The sequence below is a fragment of the Chiloscyllium plagiosum genome, unplaced genomic scaffold (assembly GCF_037043375.1).
Source record: "Chiloscyllium plagiosum isolate Xiang-an unplaced genomic scaffold, Cpla_swu_hap1 HiC_scaffold_48, whole genome shotgun sequence".
Classification (NCBI taxonomy): Eukaryota; Metazoa; Chordata; class Chondrichthyes; order Orectolobiformes; family Hemiscylliidae; genus Chiloscyllium; species Chiloscyllium plagiosum.
In genome coordinates this window covers 33,439,676-33,460,947 of record NW_028270186.1, presented here as the reverse complement: position 1 = coordinate 33,460,947, position 21,272 = coordinate 33,439,676, and the positions used below count along the sequence as shown (strand labels likewise).

Below are 21,272 nucleotides of genomic sequence, written 5' to 3'. Positions count from 1 at the left end.
TATTGTCTGACATCAGGAGAAACAGGGATGAGCCCTCTCTCTCTCATACCTGATGAACAACAGCAAAAGCAGGAAGCACTGAGCATGCTCCAGCGCACAATGGGCCTCGAATTATTGATGTCAGCGCAGGACCAATAAGAGTGGGGGAACGGGGGCGAGAGTTGCTAGTTGGGCCTTCAACCAATCGGAGTAAATGAGGGGCGGGACAATACTCAACCACGTGATAAACTTCACTGACAGCACAGTGTTGTTGTGGCCAAGGCATTGTGTGAAGGTGCAGGGCAGGGGAAAGGAAAGGACCAGGAAGAGGAGGAAATTTTCATGGTATGGGATGAGAGGTTTTACAGAACTTAGTGCATATTGTAAAACACAAATTTGAAAATCCCAAATTCTGCACCATTTTCCCTCCCTATAATGCATTTTGCACTCCCTGAAATATCAACTGTGTGTTTCTCCCTCCACAGATACCAGTGATCAATGCCAAAGCCCCATTACCTGGGGAGAAGGTGATGTTTGACTTCCTTGTACAGCTGCAGTTCGTGTGGTGAAGGTGCTCCCACAATGTGTTTGGGTAAGAGCTGTTTTAGATTATTCACTCAGCGACAGTGAAGAGTTCACAATGTATGTGCAAATCATCAACAGTTTGTTGTTTTTTTATCATGTTTATAATTCCACAGAAATACTATTGAGAACTTCTGACATAAGGCCACAGATGGGAATATTAGGTCAGGTGATCAAAAGAATTGCCAAATAAACAGGTTTTCAGGAATACCTTAAAGGAGGAAAGCAGGTCTGAGAGGGTTAGGGTGGGAATTCCAGACCGTGTTGTCTTGGTAACAGTAGAAACAGCCAGACAGGTGAAGCAATGAATAAACTCATCGTTGGGAGTCTGAAAGAAAATGAGTTGTCGGGGTCTCACAGGTTGTGTGGTGCAGGGAGACGGGGATGTTCACAGCCAGGATTTACATCAAAGGTGAGAATTTTAAATTGTTGCTTGTTAATAGGAGCCTTTTGATGGATCAACAAGTTTTGGTACAAGTGAGCACTTGGGCAGTAGGGTTTTAGATACTCTTGAGATTACATGTAAGTTGAATGTTGGAGCTTGGCCAGGAGTGTGTTTGGACAATGAAGTCTGGAGATAACACAGGGATAGACGAGTATTTCAGTAAATAAGCTGAGACTAGGGTGGAGTTGGGTGATGTCACTAATGTAGGAATAGTGCTTTTGGAGTTGGGCTGCTCCTCCTCCTCATCACTCCCCCTCACCAAATCACATATTGTTCCTTGTTCTATCTGTCTGTCTTTTCTGTTTATGTCCTTCTCTCCCATTCTGCTGCAAACTAATATTTGACCCCACCGTTGTTGGAACAACCTGCTCCATCCCAACTCTCCCTTTCCTTTCTTAATTCCTTGTAATTGGTGTCCCTTAAGGATCTCTCCTCGGTCCCTCCTGTTTCTCATTTACATACTTCCAGGAGGTGACATTGTCCAAAAGCACCGTGTTAGGTTTCACATGTACACTGACAATGCCCAGCTCTCCCTCACCATCATCGCTCTCCATTAATCAGTTATCAAACTGCTCATCACGCTCCCACTACGCGATTGGCTGCAATTTCCTGCAACGGAACGTTGCAATGGTTAAAGCCATTGTCTTCAGTTGCTATTACAAATTACTTTCCCTTATTGCTGAGCCCCTCCCTCCCACTGGGAACTATCTGAGACAGAACCGCACCCTTCACAATATTGCTCTCATATCTGACCCCAAGATGACCTTCTGATCAGACATCTACACAATCACAAACACCAGGAATTTCAAACTCTTAAAATGTTGCTTATCTCCACCTCACCCCAGCTCCATTGCTACTGAAACCCCTGACCTGTGTCAGTGTTGCCTTAAACTTGACGAATCCAAAACAGAACCCGTGATTCCGTGAGTGACCCAGAATCTGGTTCCAGACTCCCTCATGATGGGAAACATCGCTCAGTATTTACCCTGTCAAACTCCTTAAGAATCCTACTTGTTACAATGCGATCACCTCTCATTCTTCCCAAATCCAGTAAGTAGAGACCCAATATCTTCAGCCTTTTCTTAAAAGATAATCCCTGCAATCCAGGGTTCATCCCAATCAATTTTCTGTGAAATGCCTCTGATGAAATGACACATTTCCTGAAATAAAGGGACCAAAACTTCTGTTATTACTCCAGATGTGGTCTCACTCGCACTTTATAAAGTTACTCTCAGGTAGATACTCCAAACAACTCCGTTTAAACTTGCACAGATGTTGTTGGAAATGCTCAGCAGGTCATGCAACACCTGTGAAGAAAAAAATCAGTTAAAGTTTCGGGTCTGGTCACCCTTCCTCAGATACGTTAACTCTAATTTCTTTTCACAGATGCTGCTAGACCTGCTGAGCTTTTCCAGAAACTTCTGTTTCTCTTCCTGGTTTACAGCATCTTCAGTTGTTTCGGTTTTCATATCCTTTAAACTTGCCATCTCTCCTATAGAATTTGTCATTTCCACCTTGGAAAAAAGATTCATATTTGTTTGGTCTCCCCTACCTGGGAAAAAAGAAACCATGACTAGTCACCCTATCATTGCTCCTCATAATTTTATAAAGTTCGATAAAGCCACCTAAAGTGTCCAGTGCTGCAGGGAAATAGCCTCAGCCGATTCAGCCTCTCCCTATGTTTCAAATGTTCCAATACTGGCAACACCCTGGAAAAACTTTTCTGAACTCTTGCAAATTTCCCAACATCTTTCCTATAGCAGGGAGACTGGAATTGAAAGCAGTATGGGATTCCAAAAGTGGCCGAACATGATCTCCCAACTCCTATCCTCAATGCACTGCCCAATAACAGCTAGCATACTAAACACCACCTTCACTGACCTGTCTACCTTCAACCACACTTTCAAGGAACTATCCACCCACACTGCATGGTCTGTTTGTCTGTCAACACTTCCCAAGAACTTGTCATTAAGAGGTTTAGTCCTCTTCTGGTAACATCTTTCTGAAATCAGGGAGACCACAATTGAATGCAGTATTCTAAAACTGGCCTCACCAATGCCCTACTCAGCCACAACGTGACCTCCTAACCCCTATACTCAGTGACAGAATCCCCACAGTGTGGAAGCAGGCCTTTCGGCCCATGAGACCATACCAACCATCGGAACAGCATTCCACCCTAACTCTGTAACCTACCATTACCCAAAGCTAATCCAGCTAGCCTGCATGTCTTTGGATTTGTGGGCGGAAATTAAGAGCACCCAGAGGAAGCCCACGCAGACACACAGGGAGAATGTGCAAACACCACACAGAGAGTGGAATCGAATCGAATCAGCACATTCCATTCAATGTTAGTGTCCCAAATGCCACTTTCAGCACCTGATCTCCCTGAAACTCTACTTTCCAAGAACTATACAGTTGTTCTGAGCCCTCCAGAGGGAATTAAGGTGAGGAGGAGAAAACAGGAACAGGGTTGAGTTTTAGATCTATAAAATAACTCTCCATCTTCCCCCTCTGTTCCCCCCGTCTCTCCCGCTCTGTCTGCTCCCCCCCTCCGTCTCCCCCCACTCTGTCCGTCCCTCCCCTCTGTCGGCCTGTTTTACCACCCCCCCCCCTTCGGCCTGTTCCCCCTTTCTGTCAGCCTCCCCCCGTTCCCCCTGTCTGTTCCCCTCCTCTCTAATCCCACTTTCTGTCCCCACCTGTCTCTGTGCCGCCCTCTCTGTCACCCCCCCTCTTTCCCCAGCCATTTCTGTCTCACCCCTCTCGATCCACACCCCCCCCCCCCGTCTGCCTACCCTCCTTCCCAGTCCCCTAGTTCTGTACTCCCCCCACTGCAGGGCAAATATCTTGTCTATTTACCGTATCCATGCCCAGCCTGATTTTAAAAATCTCTTTCAGGTCACCATTCAGCCTCTGACGCCCCAGGGAAAACAGCCTATCCAACCCTGGCAACATACTATAATTCTTTTCTGATCTCTTCAAAGTTTAAGAATATCCATCTGATAGGAAGGAGAACAGAATGATATGGAATATTGATTCAGCAACTTTTGTAATGTCCTGTACAGCCGCAATGTGACCTTCCAACCCCTATACTCCATGCTCTGACCAGTAAAGACAAGCAGACCAACTGCTGCCTTCACAATCCTATCTACTTGCTACTCTACTGTCAAGGAACTATGAACCTGCACTCCAAGGACTCTTTATTTAGCAGCACTCCCCAGGAACTTGCTATTAACTGTATAAATCCTGCTAAAGTTTGCTTTTCCAAAATGCAGCAGCTCGCATTTTTCTAAACTGAACTCCTCAGTCCATTCACCCATCTGATCCAGATCCTCTTGTACTCTGAGGTAATCTTTTCACTGTCTACTACATCTCCCATTTTGGTGTCACCTGCAAACGTACTTACAATACCTCTTATGTTCACATCCAAATCATGGATATAAATGGCGAAAAGTTGTGGATCCAGCACCGATCCTTGTGACACTCCACTGGTCACAGGCCTCCAGCCTGAAAAGCACCCTCTGCCTTCTACCTTCGGGCCAGTTCTGTACTCCATGCGATCTAACCTTGCTGACCAGTCTCCCATGAGGAACCTTGTCAAACACGTTACTGAAGTCTATGTAGACCATATCCATGTTCTGACCTCAGCAATCCTCTTTGTTACTTCTTCAAAAAAACTGAGTCAAATTCATGAGATATGATTTCCCATGCACAAAGCTGTTATTAGTATCCAGGATTTAACTCTGTACATTGGGGTCTGCGTTGCCCAGTTATAGGTGTTAATATTCTGGATGAAGTTCAAGTACACCAGCATTTTGTCAGTGACTCTGTATTGAGTCTTGTTAATGTCACCAATACAGGCAGTGCCTGTCTCTTGCCCACCTGGAAAAAAATGTAAGTGTCCTTACCTCTGGACTAGGAGGATCAGGCTCAGAGTTGAGTAATAGCATCTTTGAAGAGGCTGATTAGTAAACCTGCCCAAGCCACCAGGCCATGCTGTCTCCCAGCTGTCCCTGCCTGAGCCTCCAAACAGAACCTTCCTGTAGTTTCTCTCCTGTCAGACTCTCCCATTGCTCAGTTTGTCCAGGATCCCCTCCTGCTGCTGCACTGATCCTGTCCCTCAATGACCTGTCCATCCCCCAGTGTCATCCACATTCATTCACTGTTCACACTCCCATTGTCCCTGTCTTCCAGCCCCGCCCCCTCCCGTCGATAGAGACGGCTCAGTGGTTAGCACTGCTGCCTCACAGCACCAGGTACCCGGGTTCGATTCCGGCCACGGCGACTGTCTGTGTGGAGTTTGCGCATTCTCCCCGTGTCTGAGCGGGTTTCCCTCGGGTGCTCCGGTTTCCTCCCACAATCCAAAGATGCCCAGGTCAGGTGAATTGGCCATTCTAAATTGCCCATAGTATTAGTTTCATTAGTTAGGGGGAATGGGTCGGTCTGGACTTGTTTGGCCGAAGGACCTGTTTCCATACTGTAGGGATTCTGATATATTGGGCAGCAGCTGCTGTCAATCACCCGGACTCCTGTATGATCGGGAGCACGTGCTGTAGGAGGGGAGACCAGTGCATGGGTGCAGTGCTGGCAACTGTGGGAGTATGCGCAGTATAGGTCAGTGCCTGGGAAGGAGGCTGTGGGTGTGAGGGATTAATCTATCATTAGCAGCTTCATCCCTCTGGGAGCAGGACCCAGAGGAATGGCCCTTTTCTTGCTACCCTGACATGTGATCAGACTATCAGTGGTGCAGCGTTTTGCAGAAAGTTATCAGAACTCTTTTGTGAAGATTCAGGGTTGTTATGGAAAGGGACAAGAATGGGCCTGCAATTAGAATTCTAATTTGGCTCATTTTAGTAAGATGGGTCTTGGCCAGAGTTGCAGGAAGCAGTGCATGCAGGATGGTTCTCATCAGGAGCTAGGAAACTGAATTCGAAGAGAGAGTGTGTGAGAACTGGGTGTGGAGGAAAGGAGTGGGGGATTGGTTTGGATTTCAGTTCACAGAAGAGAGAAATTGTGAGACTGAGGTTTAAAGCTTTGGGGGAACAAGGAAACTACAGTTTAATCTACAATTGTCTTATGAATGTCCATCCTGTATTAACAGTGGTAACTTGGGTGCTCTGTTGTAAGGTACTGAAAGGGTGGATTTGCGGATGAGAAATACAAATAGAACTTCATGTTCAGATCTGATGGTTACTTGATCCGTGCCGATCTGAATATCATTGGCCTTTTCATCTGGAAGGAAAACTGTGCATTCTGTCCGTGGGCGAATATTTCAAATCTCAGTGTGACTGCAAAAGTACTGAGACACAGCCAAGTCCATGTCAGTATGATGACTGGGGAGAGAGATTTCATTTGTTTTTGAAAGTCTGAAAAATCATGGCACATTTCCCAGGAACAATTAAGCCACAACTTTGCTTTGTAGAAGGACAAGTCTTTAATTAACCATGCAACCAGAAAGACACAAGGCTACCTGCACCATGGGAAACACTATGAAAACGGGATTGTTGTAAAGGAGTTCATTCTCGATCATGGATTATAATCCATTGGCATTGTCACATCGTTTCCAGCGCCGTGGGGAAATACTTGAAATATGATGAATGTAATGTAGGTTTCAGTTATTAAACTGTAAAAAGTGCAGAACAATTTACAAGGCTGTTGCCAGGGCTCAGGGGTCTGAGTTATAGGGAGAAGTTGGACAAGTGAGGATTTAATGTTTAGAACAGAGGAAACTGAGGGGGCTCTTTTCTAGAAGTGTATAAGACCATGAGAGGCATGGATAAGGTGAATGCACTCAGTCTTTTTCCCAGGAACTCAAGGATTGGACGGCTTGATTGGATCAGTTTAAGGTTAGAGGAGAAAGAATAAAAGGGAAGCTGAGGGGCAACTGTTTTACACAGAGGGTGGTATGTATACGGAATGAGCTGCCAGTGGAAGTGGTTCAGGCAGGAACACTCACAACAGGTAAAAGACATTTGGACAAATACATGGATAGCAAAGGGTCAGAAGCAAATGGGCCAAGTGCAGGGAAATGGGGTTAGTGTGGATGGACATTCTGGTTGGCATGGGCCAGTTTGGGCCAAAGGCCTGTCTCTGCTGTAGGCTTCTATGACTCTAAGTGCATTTTCTATTTCTCCCATTAACTCTGGTATCCTGGGATGTATTCCATCAGGGCAATGAGACTTGTGTACCTTTAGCTCCATTAGCTTGCCCAGCTCTAACTCTTTCACGATAATGGTTATTATCTAGGTCCTCACCTTCCTCAGTCTCCTTATCAATTACTGGCATGTTCTTCGTATCCTCCACTGTGAAGACTGACTGCTGTGTACTCGTATTCCTGAACCTTGCTGGGTAGGAATAACTGGGCACAGAAGTCTGAGAGGTCTTCTTTGAGTCTTTATTGATGAGACACGGCAGTTACCTGGATAGTGTACATGCAGAACACCTCCAGGCAGCATCAGGTAACTCCCCGCCTGTCCGATGTGCCGCTCCCATTCTTATACCTTTGTGGTTTGGGACTTTGAATAGAGACTGTCTCTCAGTATTCTCTCCATGGCAACGGCAGTTAGAAAGTCGAGTTCAGCTCAGCACTTTGTGGTTAAACCACACACACCTCCCCCACGCCCCCGTGGCTCCCTCAAGTATCTGGCAGGTGCTTCAGTTTCAGTGGGGTATCTATCAGGATTCTCATGTGGAGGAGCCGGTTTTGGGGTGCGGTGAACAAACTTATAAATCACACAACACCAGGTTATAGTCCAACAGGTTTATTTGGAAGAACAAGCTTTTGGAGTGTGCTGTGATTTGTAACTTGATCAGGATTATCTCTATGGTAACAGTTAAGTGCTTCAACAATTACAGAGGCCATATGTTCCCCACACAATAGGTTCCCCTCTAGCAGTGTAAACTGCTATTCTGGCCCTGGGGATAGGTATTAATCACTTTTCTCCCCCAATCCCATCTCGCTTTCTGTTGATCTTTAAAGTTTTTTCTAATCTCCTTGGTCTTTGGCAATTTGTATGCATTTTATTTCAGTTTGATAGACTCTCTTATTTCGTGGGTAAAAGCAATGACTGCAGATGCTGGAAACCAGATTCTGGATCAATGGTGCTGGAAGAGCACACCAGTTCAGGCAGCATCGAGGAGCTTCAGCAAAATCGACGTTTCGGGCAAAAGCCCTTCATCAGGAATCATGAAGGGCTTTTGCCTGAAACGTCGATTTTGCTGAAGCTTCTCTTATTTCCTGAGCCACCCATGGCAGATTATTCCTTTTCCTCCAGTCCTTCTTTTTCCCTGATATATACTTTTGCTGAGCACTTCAAAAAATTGCTTTGATATTCCCCCACAGTCCGTCAACTTTCCCACCGTAAAGTCTTTGTTTCCAGTCTACATTAGCCAACTCCTGCCTCATCCTATTGTAGTCTCCTTTTGTTTCAGCACAGGATCTTGGGAGCGGATCTAATCTTCCAGCTTTCCATCAGTGTTCTAAGTTCAATCAGACTTATCAGAAGTCTTTTATCAGATTACGAGGGGAGGCGATGTTTCCTGGGTGTTTTGGTTTTCATTGTCAGTGACCTTGGCTTTGTAATAAAGTACAGGGTATATATTCACAACAGCGTACTCTGGACGCTGCCAATGTACGACGCAATCTAAAACCATAAATCACTGTCTCCCCTCAGTTTAAAATTTCAAAATCATTATCTCCTACACATTTCCTCACTATCTAAGCTTGGAACGCTAATCCACCTGACTATCTGGTCATTTTCCAAAAATCTCCTTTGGTGAAGGTGGTGATTTTTGGATTCAGCTTTCCAGTTATTACCGTAAGAAGATAAGCACTGGGCACAGGAGAACCAGCCCCACTATTTAATATGGTGATGATTGAGCTCACATCGGTCTCAGCTGGATTTTCCCGCCTGCTCTCTCTCACCCTTCATCTCATTGCAAATTCAACATCTGTATCTCTTCATTAAATTGGCTCATTGTCCTGGCATCCACTGCATTTTGAATAGGGAATTCCACAGATTCACAACACATCGAGACAAGTACATTCTTCCTCATGAGAATAGAATAGAGTCTCTATAGTGCAGAAACAGAGTATTCATCCATCGAGTCCACACCAACCCGATGATGAACATCCAATTCAGACCCACTCGTTCCCTGTAACATTGCATTTCCCATGGCTAATTCTCTAACCGGCATGTGCATGGACACTGTCAGCAATTTAGCATGGGCAATCCACCTAACCTGCGCATCTTTGGACTGTGTGAGGAAACTGGAGAACTGCACGAAACCATGCAAACATGGGGAGAATGTGTAAACTCCACACAGTCGCCTAAGGTCCCTGACGCTGTGAGGCAGCAGTGCTAGCCACTGAGCCACCTCTTCTTAAAGCCGACTGCGCCTTAATAACCTCCCTATCCCCCAATTGGCTGAATCTATTTTCCTTACGTCAGAAATCAGGTTGTCTAAGCGGATGTCTCAGTAAATCCAAGTGACAGCCCACATGTCCCTTGTGTCTGAATGGGGATCCGATACACAATATCCTCCATCCCACACTTTTAATTCACGTTCCAGAGACAGGGCTCCAATGGCTGCATGAGGACTGCAACTCCCAAATTCCAAGGCAGGGACCACACGTCTGTGGGGAAACCTGGCACTGCATAAGTCCAGAATGTGGGTGAGTTTTGGAGCATGTGCTTTTGGGTAACTAGTGGAAAGTATTTCACACTGTGATTGTCTGGAGGAGGAACGTATTTGCTTGTAGTATTGATCTGTTGGAGGATCAAAGTGTCACCACACCTACATGGGACCAAGTTACATTCCCAACTTGTCATAACACTGGAATCAACCAATGAGAAACAAAGGATGTGACCCATTCTCCCAGACTGAAGGTTCCTATTCTGTCCAGGATCTGCCACCTCCCTTTCTGTTTTGTTTCATTCTGCTGTTACATTACTGACTTGCAGCAACTGAGGGAAAGGAAGTGAACCCAGAAAGGGTGCAGCGTCTAACCAGGGACGGGAAGTGGTGGCATAGACCTATTTGTCAACAATTCCATGAGAATGGGGAGGGTGTACAGTAGGGGGTAGTAGAGTCAGAATGGTGGGAGAGAGTAAGAGAGCTGGAGGGTTACAGCTTTGGGGGAAGAAAGGGGAAAAAGATATTCCAGAGAAACTAGAATTGTCTGCTCTGAATTTCTAACCTGTACATATTCCTTTATACAGGGTGCTAGATGGTGAAGATTTGCAGACTGAAACCTCAAAATCATGTGCAGACCGTGATTAAGTTAAACAACATTTGAAGAACCAAAGATAGAGAATCACTCAGCCAAAATCCTGCAACACTCGCCCTCCCAGCATTGACGGTCTATCTGCGCCAAATGGACTGCGAATGGGTCAAGACAGCAGCTCACTACCATCTTCTCAAGGGTAACGAGAGATGGGGTATAAATGCTGGCTGAGCCAGTGATGCCCATATCCTGGAAATGGTTTCTATCTCTAGTTGCTGAAACCCAATTGATGTTACTGCAGGATGATAAGGAATGCTGAGTGCATCCTCCAGCACCATCACATTAACCCTGCCTACACCCACACAGTAACATAGCAACGCCACTGGAACAAAAGGCAGTGAAACCAAAGGAGGGCTTAGATATAGTTCTTCGAGGTAAAGTCATGAAAGGGGATTGGAGCATAGCAGGAACAGGAGACTGAGCTGGATGGTCAGCTGTTTCCCATTGAATGGTGGAGCAGGATTGAAAGGCTGAATGGTCTCCTCCTGCTGCTATCTCCCAGGTATGTATATAGCCATGGAGCCCGGGTAGGAAGAAGGGGGCAGGGATTCTCCAGGAGATTGCACTTCCACAACAGTTTTCAGTGAGGGATGGTTTGATGGATTTTATTTAACATTTATCTTTAACACAAGGTTTGTAAATTTTGGTTTTAAAATGTTGTAAAAGTTTTTTGCACAACAAATAAAATTAAAGAAAATAACTGACTATAACAGTTTTAAAACTTTCAACCTTTGTAAAACAAAATCCTGTCTATTCCCGGATACTATCACTTTCCAGCTACTCAAACTCCAGGGAAATATTCCCTCCCTGTCTGAACCTTTGGTTTGATTTAACTGCTTTTCAGTTCTCGTTCTGTGAGCTGTGAAGCGTTCTTTTTTCCCCATTTCTCCGACCCAGAAATGTTATCACAGCAAACTTCCCACCATCAAAATCATCATTACGCCATTTTGCTTTTGGTTAACATATAATCACCAGCAGTGCAAAAGTGAGGACCGCAGATGCTGGAAACCAGAGTCTAGATTAGAGGGGTGCTGGAAAAGGGCTTTTGCCAAAACGTTGATTTTCCAGCTCCTCGGATCCTGCCTGACCTGCTGTGCTTTTCCAGCACCACTCTTATCTAGACACCTAATCACCAGCAGTAAACCATTTGTGTAACCAATTGAATATTTCCAAACAAAGCCCATTATGGGCCAAGCAAACCATTATAAGCGACAGAGTGAGAAGGGACTAAATCAAAGTAGAGTTGTGCGGAGGGGGCAGTGGTGGAGATAAAGCACTATATCCCCTACGGTGCCCACCTCTATCTAAAGGCATCGAGAGTATTGATGCACACCACATGCTCCTTCTCCAAGGACACCTGCCGTGTAGCCTTTATCCTCAATCATAGAATAGAATCCCGACAGTGTGGAAGGAGAGCATTGGCCCATCAAACCCCAGCGACCATCCGAAGAACATCACGCCCAGAGCACTCCATCACTGTAACACTGCATTTCCCATGGCTGATCCACCTAGTCTGCACAATCTTGGATCCTGTGGACAATTTAACACGACTGATCCACCTGACCTGTACATCTTTGGACTGTGGGAGGAAACCAGAGCACCTGGAGGGGATGAATCACTGAATCCCCTCTCCCACACTGAGCATCTGAATGAGCTGTCCCCTGTGTGGGCTCACTGGGGTCTCGGGGTGGGGGGGGGGAGGATGAATCACTGAATCCTCTCTCACACACTGAGCACCTGAATGGCCTCTCCCTCTGTGTGGGCTGCATTTGAGTGAATCTCCCCCCACATTGGGGGCAAGTGAATGATCTTTCCCCAGAGTGAGCTCGCTGGTGTTTAAGTAGGTCAGAGGACTGAGTGAATGCTTTCCCACACACTGAGCAGGTGAATGGCCTCTCCCCAGTGGGAATGCACTAATGTCTCCGCAGGTGAGAGATTTGAATGAATCCTTTCTCACACATGGAGCAGGTGAAGGGTTTAAATCCACTGTGCCCGCTCTGGTGCCTCAGCAGATTGTAAGATCGAGTAAATCCCTTCCCATACGTGGGGCAGGTGAATAGCCTCTCTACAGTGTGACTGTGTTGCTGAGTGTCCCACTGGGAGGGTTAAGTGAATTCCTTATTCTAATTGAGCCCATCCTCCTGTTTTCTCTCAGTTATTATTGACAATCTCACACCAGAACCTGTTCCAGAATAGGCAGAATGGTCAGCTGCAGCTGGTCACCTGACCGGTCACTGGTCCTGAAAGGTTCACTCTCCACAGATGCTGCCAGATCTGCTGAATTTTTCCAGCAATTTGGTTTTTTTTCTTATTTCCCAGCACTTGCAGATGTTTAGTTTTCCAACACTCATCTTGTCTGTTGCAGAGGAGTTTATTGATGAAATTAGAGTGTTTTGAAAATTGTACATTAGGTCACACACCAGCTATTATCATCATGAATGGCAGAGCAAAGTTGAGGGGCTGAATGGCATCCTCCTGTTCCAATGAAAGTTATCCATCGTCAGCTTGTGGTAACATTTCCCCTCACTGCTCACTTCATCTCCATGTCGAACACATTGTTACTGACTGAACAAACCTCCTGTGTTTGAAATAAACTTGCTAATGTTCAGTGGCTCCCTCTCCTGCCACCCGGGTTTAACTCTCATCATGGAATGCTGTCTCATATTACTGCGGGAATGCCCACAAGGACTAATCCTGGAGTCTGTATCCCCTGGGATCCACAATCACCGTTTATTTCCTTCTTCCTCTCTCATTCTGGCTGTTGAACTCTCGGTTTCAATCCTTTCTCCTGTCATGCTCTTCAACATGTCCATGTGGGTGGACGAGATGCAGCTGGGATTTAATGAAGGGAAGTGGGGATTAGGCGGAAGTACGAGGAGAGCTGACAGCAAAGATAGGTCTCATTGTACCGGCAGAGTTTCTCCATGACCCAGTGAGTGGTGAGGCACCTGAGTTTGTGGACGGTGACAGATTCAATCAGGGATTTGGTAAGACACTCAGACATTGACCTGTCCATTTGATAGTTAACTCAGACTGACTGAAAGAAAGATGCACATTTAGACAGCACCTTTGATGATCTGGGGCAATGAAACATGCTTCCAACCCAATGATTTCAACCTCAAATCTCTGAAAACACAGACACAAAGCTTTCTACTTGTAACAGGTTGTCTCTGAGCCTCCTCTTTTCTTGAGAAAAGCGTTTTGAGCTGTTCAGCTTTTCCTGGTGATTATAACCGCTATGTTCCTGTAAGATTTGTGACTGAACCTTTATTTTCCTGTTCCTTGTGAGTGATGAAAGTAGCAGAAACATTTCCTGATCTGTGAGGGGTTATGGTTGGAGTATTTATATTTACAAATCCATTCCCACCCTCACATTCAGTGTGAAATTGATGTAAAACTGAAGGAAATGAGTGAGTGAGCACCCACAGAATCATATGTATGAGTTGAATGAACCTGGCATGAGGAAAACATGACAACAATCACAACTAGTTAGAATCACAGAATCCAGTGGGTGCAGAAAGAGTCTATTCGGCCCATCGAGTCTACAATGACCTACTCACCCACTCTACCCCCATAATCCCACATTAACCATGGCTCGCCCAACCCACCTAAATTGCACACTGCAGGCCATGTTAGCATAGCCAATCCAGTAACGTTACACATCTGTGGGAGGGTCACAAATTACATCCAAATGCTGGGAATTGTGGATGAAGGCTCACAAATACTTGACTCTGACACAAAATAAAATCTGGGGGATACTGCAACCGGAAAAAATTCTGATTATCTCAGGAGGAAAAGAATTCAAAACTCGCGCCATTGACCCAGGGGGGGCGCAGTGAAAGTTACAGAGGTCTGGGAACCATCAGAAATGTAACAGGTTGTGAGCAAGGTGGGGGTGTGACAAGGACAAAAAGACAGTCTGTCACACGGGGGATGGCAGGAGAAATTAAATGGCAGAAATGGTAGTCCCTCAAGGCCACGGGGAATGGAGTTTGAGCTGGGAAAAAAACAAGGAAAGGTGTGCAGCTGCCAAAGAAATATGTTAAAAAACAGATTATAAAAGCATAGAGGGCAGAGTTCAGTCTGAAATTTTTACTCTCAATGGTGAGTACAAGAAGCTGTAAAGCCTGGGGAGTTCTATTACAGTCAACATATACCCAGGATTGGCCAAGTGTGCTGTAACTTTCTGATATTTTTTTTTCTGACATTTGTAGTTCAAGTCTGATGACGATAGTAACTTTTCAAATTGGACTGGAGTTTAATATTCTGGAGAAATGTCAAATAAATCACATTAATCACATTCTGCAGATCTTAGTCCATAACCCTGCATGTTCCAGCATTTCAGTTACATCCATGTCCTGCTGGTTGGACAGGACATACAGAGATGGTGACGATGGTGTCTAGGACATTGTAAGCTATAATTCTGTGCGTATGACTGTGTCAGCTTGTTGCTTGACTCGTCTGCGTTCCAGCTCACCCAATAAGATGTTGGCAGGGTGAGACACTACAGTTGGAGCTCCTCTGCTCGCCAGTTCCTTTCCTTTCTGCTTTTTAAAAAAAATATTTCTCTCTCACTCTCCCATTTGCAGACTCTGACGCAAGTGTCTCAACCTTGAATCATGACAATTAAAAAAAAAACATGTCTCTACAAGAAAACCAATGGAGGAAAATATATTATTCTTGCATCAACTGCATTTTTAAACAAAAACAATCCTGTTCAATAAGCACTGTCTCATTTTTTCCTTCAATTCTATCAAGCGAGCTATTATATTTTGTCCCTCAGTTTACCGATCTTAATAAATATCCAATCAATTTCAGAGCAACATGCTGACAAAGTATAGAACCAATTTACCTGTTTAGGTTTTAGCATTAGTTATCAAGTCATTACCATTACAATAATTGCATAATAATTGGTCTGGGTAACAAGTATACTGAGGTTCACAATTTAATTTATTGACTGTTTGAAAAATGGTACGATATATCCTTTTTTCAGGAATCTAAGAGTAATTGTTAAGGCATTTGCATGACAATAATTATAGTATGCTTTAGTTTAGTCTTGCTAACAACTACAGTGAAGTTTATATTTGAATTTAATCCAATATTCCCTAGTACCTATACAGTAATATAAAAATCCATTTTATTTCCAATCAACACACCTACAAAAGAATCCATTATTTCTGATGCAACGCGCACTGTTAAAAATATGACTTTTCCTCGTTTGAATGATTTGTGTAATCCCAGCCTTATAAATTTAGAAAAACCTAATTGCTTTCCCTGCAACAATTCCTGTTCATTTTTGCAGATAGCACAGTCAAATAGCAAGATGAAATTTATCATTATTCTTAAGTATGCTAATAGAATTTTGAAAATCTATATGTTGCTAATATATAATAATTGTTCATTTCAGTCCATAGAATATAGAACAGTACAGCACAGTACAGGCCCTTTGGCCACGATGTTGTTCCGACCTTTTATCCAACTCTAAGATCAAACTAACCAACATGCCCTTCATTTACTATCATCCATGTGCCTATCCAAGAGTCGCTTAGATGTCCCTGATGGATCTGAATCTACTACCACCACTGGCAGTGCATTCCACACACTCACCACTATCGATAAAGAAACTGTCTCTGACATCTCCCCACAACTTCCCCCATTCATCTTAAAATTATGCCACTTTGTGGGGAAAAGTCTTTCATTGTCCACTCTACCCATCTCTCTCATCATCTTACACAAAGCTATCAAGTAAACTATCATCCTCTTTCACTGCAATGAACAAAGTCCCAGCTCTGTCAACCTTTATTCATAAGACATGCCTTCCAGTCCAGGCAACATCTTGATAAATCTCATCTGCACCTTCTCTAAAGCTTTTGCATCCTGTGTCTAATGAGGTGATCAGAACAGAACACAATATTGCAAGTGTAGTCTCACCAGGGATCCATCGAGCTGCAGCATAACCTCGTGGCTCTTAAACTCAATCTCCCTGCTAATGAAAGCCAACACAGTATGCACCATCTTAATAACCCTATCACCTTGGATGTCAGCTATGAGGGATGTATGGACGTGCACCCCACGATCCCTATGTTCCACCATATTGTCAAGAATCCTGCATTTAATCTGAAAATATGCATTCAAATTTGATATTCCAAAATGAATAACTTCACAAATCACAAAGAACCGAGGTCCCAGAACTAATCCCTTCAGAACACTATTGGTCACCGTGCTCCAAGCTGAAAACTATCCATTTAGTCTCACCCTGTCTTCTATGGGTCAGCCAATTTATTATCTAACCAGGCGGGTTTCCCTATATCCCATGCCTCATTACTTTCTAAATGAGCCTACCATGGGGAACCATATCAAACACCTTGCTAAAGTCCTTATACACCACATCCACTACTCTGTCCTCACCAATGTGTTTGCCACAACCTCAAATAATTCAATGAGGCTTGTGAGGCATAACCTGCCGCTCACAAAGCCATGCTGACCATTTCTAATCAATCTATGCTTTTCCAAATAATCATAAATCCTGTCTCTCAGAATTCTCTCCAAACATTTGCCCACAACTGATGTAAGACTGACTCATCAATGATTCCCAGGATTATCTCAATTGCCTTTCTTGAATAAGGGAATAACATTTGCCACCCTCCAATCATCTGGTATGACTCCAGTGGACAGTGAGGATGCAAAGATCATTGCCAAAACACAGTAATCACTTGCCTCCCTTCTCATAACAACCTAAGTTATATCCTTTCTGGCCCAGGGGACTTATCTATCCCCATGATTTTTAAATATTTTCGGCACATTCTCCGCCTTAGCATCAACCTGTTCGACCACATCAGCCTGTTTCACGTTGTCCTCACAAGGAACAAGGTCTCACTCACTCGTGAATACTGAAGCAAAGTACTCATTAAGGACCTCCCCTACCTCCTCTGACTCCTGGCACAAGTTTGCTTCACTATAAGGGGTATAAATGTGGAATTATGTCTCAGCACTGAATTAATGTAAAGATATTGCAGTGTACAATCACTTGACTACTTTGAATATTGAACTGTATTTTAACTGAGAGAACACAGTTGAATTGACTTGATTATAGTTCACTTCATGCTAACATTTATTGTATTTTGAACCACAATAAGAGTCTCCTTTTTACATATATGAAACTTACTTAAATTAATCACACGTTTATGTGAAGAAAATAGAATTAACATCTGCTTGTTCCTTCCTTTATCAATGCCTGTTCATTTTGAAATTGTGGAAGTTGTACATTGTTGAAAGGAAGGGAACTTGTCTTCGGCTGAATATTCACATTGAATGACTGATGCATTTTTAAAATTAAAGTACAATGATCACGCAGATTTGTCAATGTGTCTATGAAAGAATTGTCATGAGATTCCTCTTCATTTAAGACTATCATTCATTTATTCTATTGTTATTGTAAAATATTGTTTAATTTCCAGTCCATTACACACAGAAAGTACCTAATTAATTCCCATTCGAATTACTACAATAAACAGCTGATTAGTTTTCATTTGTGTAACCACTTTAAACATAATATTGCAGTCCTGCCGTCCTGAGTGGGAAAATTATGAAAGGAGCCTGTGGAGCTGTGGCATTGTCTCTATTACTCGACCCGAGGGAAGGTTTCAAATCACACCTTCACCAGAAATATATCAAGAGCTATCTGAATGGTGATTAGAGAGTACCTAAGCACAGACTGAGTTGCTTTTCAATCCAACATTAGACCTGCTTTTATCTATTATATCAATAATCACAAAAGCTGATACTTACTTGTGTCAGGGTATCAAGAAATATGTGTTGGAAAATTCGCTTTAGCCACTTTGCTTTTACAAAAGACTAACATCTGTCCCTATTTTCTCTAACTGAAAGAAATCTGAAAAGGATTTTCACTTTTACGAAAAAAAGGGGAGGTGTTTCCCATATAAATTAATGCTCCTTCGATCTACGCCTTTTCAGTTTATGTATGGTTTCATAATAACGCTCTATTTTCGGATAGTGGGGATACCTGTATCTAATTCTGTTGCTTATAAGTTCCTGGAGAATATTTGAAAATGTTGCAGAATTAAAGATGTCTAAGTAATGAGATTGATCTTTTTTGTTGCAAAGGGGCAAGTCCAAAAAATTGAAACACATTAAACATTATTCTCTCGTGCTATAAATTGGAAATAAAGTTGATATCTTCTTCAGTAAACTAACAAATGCTACCACCTATTACTTGTCAGTCAGCTGATTGCCTACTTTGTAACTAAATGTTGTGATTCATCTAAATATTCCTCTGTCCTTGGATCAAAGTGAATATGTAATTGTTGTTCAGTTTATGAATTGTCAGAAACTTGTTTTTATTTTTCCATTCACCTGTTCATTTTGATCGTAAGATTGAAATGCTTTGAAAATATTGGAGTTTGTTCATTTAAAAATAAGGTTTGCACATCTCTCACAAATCTCACTTCTTGTACTATGATTCAAGAATGTTTTCTGGTGGAATTCTAGTAAATACCAAACATTTGTTGGTTCCAAATAAGGTCTTTAACACCCAGTTATCAATCTGTTATTAATGTTTCAGCTGTTACATTGACATTGATTAGGTACTCATTCAGTGAGATCAATTGACAATTATAAACTATTTGCAGGATTATTGAATTGAGAAAAAGATATAGACATGGAAACATTTTTTAGAAGGAATTGCTTTTTCATTCAAATGTGTAGGCTGTTCAAGAATTCTATATCGCCTTCCATTGGTTTTCTTGTCGCGAATGTAAATGTATAATTCATGTGAATTTTAATGTGTTCTTTATTTAGAAATTTGTATCAGATTTAAGAAGAAAAAGAGGAGCAATTAACATGAAAACTTCAGTGAATAGAAAGCACAGTAAATTAAATTGACAGAGGTAACTTCTGGTATTGTCTCTGAATATTCAGTCAAATATTTCTAATGGCAAGAGCGTGGTGCCGGTAAAGCACAGCAGGTAAGCAGCATTCAAGGAGAAGCAGAATCGACGTTTTGGGCATAAGCCCTTCATCAGGAATCTTTTCGATACTCCTGCTCTTTGAATGTGCCTGCACTTCTCCAACACCACAGCTTTCCTAACTTTCTCCAAATATGCTAAATGAACATGAACTGAAAATGTTAGGATCAGCAGTTGAACAAGACCAAATAAACACATTTTTTTGCAATATTTATAGTGAAAATTTGTTTGAGAACGTGCAACAAATAAGATCGAACAACATCTCTTGCCGTTAGAACCCTTGGCCCTTCATAATAAAGAATAACCATGCTTTGAACAGCCAGTGTGATGTATAACGACTGAACTGAAGCACCAGAGGATAACGATTGCATTTATTGAAGGGAATGATAACCAGATCCTTACTGTGATAGTGGGGATTGATCTCAGAATCAATAAAAGTTTACTGTGATTATTCCACTGAACAGTAATTAGATGGTCATGAAGATCTTTGTGTGGCTTTATGTGCAGTGTTTTGTTTGAACATTGATATCAGTAACATTGAGATATTTTACAAGATTGACAATTAACAGTTAAAGATAAGTTTTAAATGCAACATTTAAAAAAATTGTCAGCTATGTTTAGCGAAACACAATTCTATGTTTATGGAATCCCTACTGTGTGAAAACAGGCCATTTGGCCCAACAAGTCTACACTGACGTTCCAAAGAATTATCCACTCAGCACCATTCTGCTCTCAGATTACTGGACATTTACCCCTGACTAATGCACATAACCTACACATCCCTGCAGCTTAGCATGGCCAATGTACCTAACCTGCACATTTTTGGATTGTGGGAGAAAACCAGAACATGCAAACTCCACACAAACATGTGGCCAAGGATGGAATCAAATCCAAGTGCATAACATTGTAAGACACGAGTGCTAACCACTGATCCTCTGTTCTCAATGCCCAACTGCATGTTCAAGAGGTCTATGCAGCTGTTCATTGGTTCTCTTGTCAGATACTAATTTATAATTCATATCGCTTTTATTGTGGCCGGAATTTTGAGATTTGTCTCAAAGTTATGAAGAAAACGAGGAGCAATTAATATGAGAACTTGAGAGAATAGAAAACACAGTAAATTTAAATTACAGACTGTGAGAAGCAAAGCTCACTCACTTCAATAATTTCAGCCCAAGACAAGATCTGAAGCAATCAGTTTGTTTATTAGATGCTTGCAAGCGTGGTGCCTGGAATAAGGCACACAGCGTTTAGCAAATACATACCTTATATAGGACTCACTACTCCAAACCCGGTGCACATTACTATTGTTTCTCGCTTGCCTTATCCGGCCTTGTACATAATAACGTACAGTCTTACTTGGCCATTTCACCACATCCTGCTGTGGCCCATTGTTAGGTATATCCTCCTTCACTATTATCTACTTTCCCTACTTGTGACATTTCCTCCCTTTCCCCAACCATATTGATCCTTATGACCTTTTAATTGGGGTTTGTTTTTGTGTTTTTGCAAAAGTGGGAAACAGATGTTTATAACTACTGCTTGTACAAGCATATCTGGCTTAACCTACATCCTCACAGCACCTTATCTCCTTGTCTGTAACATCTACCATTGCTTGCAGGCACGTTTCATTCTTGTAAGCACATTTTAGCTAATACAAAAACAATTATATATTTCCTTCACATAGTTTTCATTCTTGTTGACTCAGCTCTTGGTTGAAGCAATTATACACTGGTGTGAGTGCATAACCTTGCATAAATAATTATGATTGCAGAAGTGACACTACTTTACCTATATCCCAAAATTTCCCCCTTTTTCTTTAATTACAATTTGTTATCTTCTGCATTTTTCTTTTAAGCATTGCCCCCAAAATTCGCAAGCATCATTCTGGAGATTTCATCCATCTTGGTCTCACTCATCCCCTCATTATTTAATCGACAAAGTTCCTCTGCCTGATTCCATTTTAGGGGTATCTGTTTTACTAAGGCTGTCTGAATCA

The 21,272-nt window shown here is 42.7% G+C and overlaps 1 long non-coding RNA gene across 7 annotated transcripts in view; it reads left to right on the top strand.

Annotated features, from left to right (window-relative positions):
• LOC122546437 (uncharacterized) overlaps positions 1 to 10,993 on the top strand; it is a 44,123-nt gene extending 33,130 nt beyond the window's left edge. For 6 of the 7 annotated variants that reach the window (XR_015754793.1, XR_015754796.1, XR_015754794.1 and 3 more), the window contains 2 exons: positions 465 to 571; positions 10,225 to 10,993. This is a non-coding gene — a long non-coding RNA (uncharacterized LOC122546437). Of the gene's footprint in view, positions 1 to 464; positions 572 to 9,574; positions 9,678 to 10,224 lie in introns of all 7 variants that reach the window. The other variant, XR_015754797.1, reaches the window with a different exon arrangement.
• Positions 10,994 to 21,272: the final 10,279 nt, after the last annotated feature.